The sequence below is a fragment of the Motacilla alba genome, chromosome 2 (assembly GCF_015832195.1).
Source record: "Motacilla alba alba isolate MOTALB_02 chromosome 2, Motacilla_alba_V1.0_pri, whole genome shotgun sequence".
NCBI classification, from domain to species: Eukaryota; Metazoa; Chordata; class Aves; order Passeriformes; family Motacillidae; genus Motacilla; species Motacilla alba.
The window spans coordinates 69450221-69458508 of NC_052017.1; positions in this window are offsets into that span (position 1 = coordinate 69450221).

Consider the following 8288-nt stretch of genomic DNA (forward strand, 5'->3'; position numbering starts at 1 on the left):
TATGTTGCAGAAATGACAAAGGGAGCCCTCTCACACGTGCCCAAGGGCTCCTATTGTGAAGTCTGGTTTGGTGCTATCTCCCAGCCACAGGTGTGGGTGGGTCTTTAGCAGAGAGGTGAGGCAGGGAGAACTCAACAAACTCATCTGACTTCCTTTAGTTCAAACATTTCTTGTCAGGACTTACTGAGGGAAAATAAGTATTAAAAGAGCAAAAGCAGGAAAGGGCCATTTGGCTTATCTTGTTCACTTCCTGAAATCCAAACAAACTTTCAAAAAAATCCATATCACACCCTATCCATTCACCCTGTTTCCCTGCACTGAGGATGGGAGAGTCTAGACAAATCTGAGCTTTGGAAAACCTTTGGAACTTTTTGGAAAATAGGTTCCAAATGTTTTGTTAAAGGCTGTGAACATGTTGGAAAACACTTGCTGGGGGGTTGAGGGAGGTTTTTTTGGATTATTTGTTTGTTTTCACTCCGAGCACCATTGCCAAGAGCACAGGAGAGAGAGCCTGGGAGGTCTGAGCTGACAAGTGATTACTCACACAAGGCAGTCTCAGTGACTTCCCTGGGACACCATTTGCCAGCAGTGACTCAGACAGTCTCACCAAAAGCCAGGAGCCAGCCTCAGTTGTTTGTGGTAGCTCTGCTGGCTCTTGCATGTCAGGTGCTTTGCAAGAGCTCCTGCCTTTGTAACTCTCACTCCAAGTTCAGGAGCGTGGTGTTCCAGTGTTTACACACCTGGCTGTGCCCTGTGGCTTCTCATTTACCGTGAAGTTCATCTATGTGGCTTCACTTTTCAGCAGGAGATGTCTGGTCCCTGGAGTGAGAAGCAGCAGCTCCTATGTCTGGCTTGCACTGCCTGGAAGCCAGGTCTGCAGGCATACACAGGTACTTCATTTTAAACAAGACGCTTCAAAGCCTATGTGAACCTGGGATTTACTCTCTGGTGACCCAGGGTGCATTTTAATTAGTGGATGGCAGTTTCTAGACCAGTGAAAATCCAGTTCTTCTTCACAATTCAGATTAAACAACAACAACATGAAAAAGAAAGAGAACTTAAAGGAGTCCTGTCAGAGTTATCCACAGCAATATTGGAGAGGTGACTTTCCTCAGAGTGTATGCCAAGCTCTTCTCCCTGCTCACTCCTCTGACCTTCTGCTGTGGTTGCCAGCTAATAAATATATTTTCCTGTTCTTGAATCCCGCCCTTCACAAATATTCTGTTCTTTCTCATGTCCTGAGGGAAGAAATGCTCCAGAATGAGCCAGTCTTGTTGGGTCTCCTGGAACACTTGTGGCTGCTAACTTTATGCCATCAAATAGAAGCAATCAGGGGGGTCCCTTCAATGCATGGAGATTTAATTGACAATTCATGTAGGTAAGTGATGAAAGCTGGGAGCCTTCATCACAGATCTGACTTGTTAATGTCTTAACTTAAGCCTTTCTTGTAAGAACCAGGCTATGATCATGTTCAATCCTAGCTGGTTTAGGTGATTTATCTAATCAGTCTTTTTGGTTAAACACAACAAAAACTAATAGGAGGATTTCAGAACACTGTTACTCCTTGTAAAAACTTTTTAGTTTTATTTTAAACACTAGCAAATCCCGATGCTGTAGAACATTTTTTGACCAGCTCCATAAGGTAATTCACAGCTTGAGAAAAACTGTCAGAAAAATCTCATGAGACGATATATCTGGGAGACCACCAGAATTTAAAGGAAAGTGTCACCAAAGGGGATATGAAGGAAGTTTAAGCAGTTTCCAGTTAATATGAAAATCAACAATCAAAATACCACACTGTGAGACCCTGAAGTAGCCCAGCTCCCCAGCTCCTTTTACATTATTTAGCCAAGGCTAGATGGCTTTGTGGAAAAGTTAGCATACATGTTCCCCTGGAAGAGAGGCTGGGTTTGGAAAAGTGTGGGAAACACATGCAAATGTTTTTCACACACCAGCATATTTTACATTTAGAAGCGGAAGAAGAGAGAGTGAAACCACGGTGGGTGAATAGGTTTTGTGGGATCTGTGCTTCTCAGATATCCAAAACCAAGACATCCTGGGGACCTTGCAAGAAATCTCTTTCTCCAATGAAACAAGGCCTAATATCTAATTTGGCCATACAAAGTAACAAGTCTGGCTAATTGCCCAAAAGTCTTGATTAAACTGTTAATAAATTAAGCCTAAAGAGCAGCCAAAAATCACATCTTGCTGCTGAAATTCATATTTGATTGAAAAATCCTGTGGTTTGAAAGAGAAAGGAATGTTGTGCCAATTTAATGTTGGTCTTTGGCTTGACACTTAATTGTCTCTTCAGGTGAGAGTCTTCTGTCACCTGCCCCTCATTTGGGCAGAGTGGAAGAGGGCACAGACCTGCCCGTCCTCCCCCCAGTCCCTCACCTGGCTCATGCCCTGCCACTTTTTTCATTGGCAAGCTACAACCCCGAGTGGACCATGCCTCATTTCAGACAGAGGAAGACAAATCCAAGGCTCTCAGCCAGTTTCTAGGGATTAACAGGCATAAATAGCCCTGGAAATGCCTGAAGCTCAACTGACTCCTAAAAAGGAATGAAAAAATGCAATCAAAGTCCCAACCCACCCTGTAAATTGCAGCACTAGCACAGAACTTATTCAGAGTTTCAAATTTGTGGTCCTCATGTTTAAAAAGAGGTCTTCCACTGAGCAAAAAATATAGGAGATGTTTTTCACATCTTGTAATATATTCTTGACAGGAACAGAGATAGGATTATAGAACAGTGCAGTCCAACACAAACTGTGGTCTCCAAAACATCGAATCCCCAAACCTTGCGCTGTGGGCCTTTCCTATTTCCTGGCCAAAAATCCCTTCAGATGGATTAGCTTCTGAACGCCCTTCATCTGGTAACAGAGATTTGGTCAGGTAGAGCTCACGGAATACCACAGAGACAGAGGTGCCTTTTGATAGTTTAAAAAAGAGAGGGCTGGGGGAAAAGGGAAAAACCCAGATTTTGCAAGTTGGCAGAGGCAACCTGCCCCCTTCTGTGGACCACCATTTTTCACCTCTGAGCCAATCCTCTTGCACAAATATGACCATCCAAAAAAAGCTCAGGCTGGCAGAGCTTTAACTTTGGGACAAAGGGACACGCTGGCGTTATGTTTTGCTGTTTTCTTTGGTTTCTTTGTTGAGAGGGTGGGTTATTTTGTTCCTCCTAGTCTGAGCTCCAGTGATTCATCCATCTCCAAATGTTGACATTTTAACCTGATACAAATCCCCCTGCCTAGCTTTCTGTCTTTTCCATTTTCAGTTCAGATTTCCCTTGTGGACTTGCAATTCACTCTCAGATCATTAATATCCTTTGCTGGCAAATCCCTCTCTATGTACAGAGCAGGAGCGCTTGCTGCCAACAGATCTTCCTTCACCTTTTACTTCCAATAAGGAATGTAACCTCAGCTGCCTTTCAACATTTCCGGCTTCTATTTTTCTACCTATCATTCCTAGTTGCATAATGGCCACTTTACCTCAGTTATCAAGGTTCTTTATTACTGCTCACTCATTGCTGATGTTTGTCTGTAACCTCACTTTTCTAGAGGGTTTGCAGACAGGAGGCAAGACAGACTCAGGCCGCTGAGCACAGCCTTTTCTGAGGATCCAGGATGTGGCATAAGCCAAGAAAGCTCCCCCTCCTTCTGAAGAAATATGGACGGGGGGGGAAAGGGAAAAAAATGAAGCAGCAAGCAACTCTCAAGACCAATTTTAGCAGAATGAATAGGTCTTTGTTCTCTAGGGCAGGGTTTGCATTTATATTTGCTGTGTTAGCCACGGTTGTGATTTAATTGCACATCTTAATGACTTTTGGTGTTTCCCTTAAAGACCCAGAAGCTGGAATCAAGGGACTCCATAAGGCCCTTTGCATTCATTCAGAGCAGAAGGTAAACTTTACTTTTACAACAAAGAGGAAGAAAATTCTCCCCAAAAGACTCCAAAACCCAAAGGAAAATAAAAGGAAATTGACATTTGTTGTTTTTAAGAGGTCTCAGGATCTTTAAGCCACTCTCAGGATTCTGGAAGGCGTGATGCTTTGATGCTCAAAATTGACAATGCTGCCTTTATATTGCATGTGCCACCATGCACAAATTTGCTCAAGAAATTAGGAGTAATGACTCATTCCATATGCTACACCAGCCCTTTCAACTTGTTCCTCGTTCTCTTGATGCAAGTGGCAGCAAGGAGAAAAAAACACTGCCCATCTCATCTTTGCTGCCTTTGGAAACTTTGCAAGTAAGACTTGCATGACCTCTCGCCACATACAAGAGAGCTGGTGTAAGCACACACTGTGTGAGATGTTTTAGCATTTAAATGGGAAGACACAAACACAGAGTTTGGTTCACAGGAGAATGAGGCCAATGGATGATCTTTCACTGTCCCTGGGCAAGATCCTTCCCTGCAAACCAGTGCAGCCAAAAGCCCTGACCCTGTTGAGGCAAATCACCAGTAATGCTGGTGTAATTTCAGTGGTGATCACTGTGGCAGGAAGCAGGGTGTAAGTGGATCACCTCTGTCCTCCAGCTTCTGCATCTAGTTTGGCACATTTGTAACTATCTTCATCCTTTTGCTATCCTTTACCCATTAATCTTCAACCAGATTCATCCCTGACCCACTGGGTTGCTGGGGCTCACATTCACCTTTTTCAAGGGAGCTGGCCTCATTCCCTGTCCATGCCTGGTGTCTGCCAGGATGAGCTGGGTTGGCAGTGACCTACTGCCCAAGATCAGGTTCAGCTCAGAAAAGGCTGGGAAATGCTCACAGGAGTGGTGAAGCAGCACACCTGGATGGCAGGGGTTTGTGACAGTGTGGATGTGTAGTGGTCAGCATCAGGGAATGTAGCTTGTTGAGACAGGACTGGAGAGGAGTTGTGTGACCAAATCTGCAAGAGGTGTGGACTCAGATCAAGAACTTTGCACGTCTGCTCTCCAGCTGCCTTTGGCTTGTTTGTGTACTTGGATTGTAAACTGTATAGGCAAAGGTTTCTATCTTAGGTGTGGCTTGGAAGACCAGAATGAATGACAGCAGATGAATTTGGTCTCAGTTCTTTTATGATCTTACTTCTAAAATTCTGCTAAATCCTCAGGGCAAATACGATACTGACAGGGTTCTTTGCTCGTATCCCCATCAGCACCATGTGCTTCCAGTAAATCAGATTCCTGACTTTTCTTAAGGCTGAATTATTTCTACCTTGCTCCCATACTGTCTGTGGATGCCTACCATCCCTTGACCCTCACAAACAGGGCCTTGCCTGATTTATGCCATATTTCCATAGCAAGTCTTCTCTGTTAGCATTTTCTTTTTTTTTTTTTTTTTCTTATTTAAACTTTGATTGAAAGAATATGTAGCTCCAGCTTTTTGGGGATTGAGGTGAAAACCTTTGGACTGACCTGAGACACTGTTGTCACACAGGGTCTTCAAGTGGTATGTAGAGAGAAGGTGAGTGCAAAATGACATTATTTCTGGAGTCCAGTGACTGCTACCTGTGTAGCAATGTTGTTAACCAGATACCAAAGGAACACAGGGCCTGATTGTGGGCTAGGAACTTCTGTCCTGACTGGCAGGGAAAGCCAGGCACTGGTAACCTGGAGGTCATAGCCAAAATTTAGTGACCTAACAACCAGTGAGGCTAATGGTGATCAAGGGTGTGGAAAGGGAAAAGTGAGGAATTAATAGGAAGGACCCCATGCTCCTGGTTTAGCTGACTCTGAGGTGACAGTTTCTGGTTGGCTCTGTTGCATTACAGTGCCTACAGAATAAAAATTGTTTTTGGAAAAGCAGCATACACATAAAAAGAGACTTGCGAGAACATATTTTATGTTCTGTGGTGAAAGACACGAAGAGGCAGCCCTACATTTTGTAAAGAGAAGGTGGATTGAGGGCTTGGACAGTCAGTCTAGAAGTACATAGGTGAGGAGGCATTTACCAGCAGGGTTTGTTCAGTCTGGCAAATGTAAAGCAAGAACCAATGAATGGTTAGAAGGTGAACAAAGTCAGACAAGAAGATTTTTTTTTTTTTTTTATGTCCCATAGTACAAGAAGAAATTGATTGGGGGAGGTCTTCTGTCACTGAAGATCAGATGAAGCCATCACAAAGATCTCTGACCATGTAATTTCTGGTTTTAATTAATGAATAATCATTCTGCTTCCATATGAATAAAGAAATGGTAACATTATGGAACTTGGGACCTCCATTCTTGCTTGCTTTTTCAAGACAGAAACAGGACTTCTGTGCACAGGCCAAAGAAGAAATTAGTATTTTAGTACACAGAGAACTAACACTAGTAGTTGCCTAATTCTCTCACACCCCATTCAAGGCAGCAGAGAAGTACCCGTGGTCTCACTTGATGTGTTCAACTTCTTACAGGATCTCTTTCTCAACACACAAACCATATCCTATGCAGATTTCTATTTATTGCAGAAGCGTGCAAGTTTCTTGATGTTTCTCTACTCCTGTCAGCTGATTTACAGGCAAATCCTAAACCACATCAATTTTCTGTTTGTGTTCTGCAGGCGACCTGAAGCAGTGCTATTGCCAAAGGGAGAATGACGTATAAATGGCAGCAAGGAAGGAGCACTCCCAGCTGCGCTGCGCATTTGCCCACAGTCGCCCCGGCTCACATGGTGCAAACTCTCCAACCTTTTTCTGCTACCCTACCTCAGGCACTTCCCTGCGTGCTTCTGCTTGGTGTGCTAAGCACAGGCTAAGGATGGGGAGAGGTTAAAAGCTATGTTTAGTGCAGTTTTTCCCTGCAAATAAATAGCGGTTTATTAGTCAGAGGTATTTTAAAGGTCACCCGCCTCCACAGGCGTTGGTTGGCACGGTGGTCCCTGAGTGCGATTTGGGAGTGCCACTGTGCTACATGACGCAGCCGGCGCCGGCAGTCCAGCGTGTAACGCGCCTTCCCGAAGCATCCCCTCCGGAGACGAGGCAGGGGCCACTGTCGCAGCTCCCGAACAGCAAGGCTGGCCTCTGGTGGCCGCGCCGGCCCTTTGCAGCGCGGTGTCACCAGCCCTGCACAGCCGCCGCCAGCGCCCGGGCTCCCGGCCCTGGGCAGGGCTGCCAAGGCAACAGGCGCCAGGCTCACACATCATCCCTTGAAATGCTCCCCGTTATGGCGACATCGCCTTCCCACTGTACCGGTCCCCCCTGGTGGTACTGAGGGACTGACTGACTGACTGACTGACAGCTTTGGTCCCAGCTCAGGAAGGTGTCCACGATCAGGACACAACTTGGCGCTGTTGCAGCAGTTGCTATTGCTTTTTGCTCTGACTACGAATACCTGTGGGACTAAGTCCAACGTTTCAGGCCATCTGAATAGCTCTGGCACAGCACTTTCACTGGGGCAAAAAATGAAAAAATCAACAAACTCCTACTATTAGAAAGCTTCTTCTGTCCACAGAACACGGGCATCTGCAGGGATTAAGAGCAGAGTCGATGAAAGCTCCTTGCAACTGATATTTCTTAAGTCTGCACAAGTGAACGGTAACAAAAAATATAGCTAAAAGCAAAATGAAGAAACCTAGCAAATGTCAGTACCAGTTAAATATCTCCTTTCAGCAATCTGGTGGTTTAGCTTCCCCAGTGGTATTTGTGACATGAGTTTTGTCAATGAGGGATTAGAAACCCATTATGAACTGCCTGACAAAGCAGAGGGGTACAAGTAGCAGGTGACACAGCGATGCAGCAGGAATGCTCAGTTGACACAATGAGGCCACCACATTTTTACGAGGCAAGACCCTGCCACCTGTCTCTAAATTATCCCCGACCCCTGAGACCACACAAACTGAAATGGGGTGAAGACATTCAAGGTTCAGAGCAGGGGTGTCTCGTTACCCCCTCCATGAAAGTATTCCTGTTACGGGAGGACTGAGGTTATCCTGAAAGTTGTTTGCCCTGATCTGTTTACAGCGGTCAGATGTCACACCTACATGTCACGGAAACAGACAAAGATCAGAGCTCATGGAACAGTGACTAGGCACGTAAAGCAAAGAGAGGTTGTGCATCTAGATCAGCTGGTGAGGAGTGGACAGCTCTGGAAAAGAATAACTTTCACCCTCCCTTCCTCATCTCTGCCACAGCCACAGCTCTGTGTCCCCAAGAGGCAGCAGTATGTTGAGCCCTGGGGACAGCCTGATGTCTGTGGCAGCAGCGCAGATGTTCACTGTGCAGCCACTGAAGATGGGCACAAGCTGGAAGCCTGGGGCTGGACACAGCCCATCCAGCACAAGAGAGGTGCTGCTGGGGGGGGTGGCCCTGCTGCTGCAC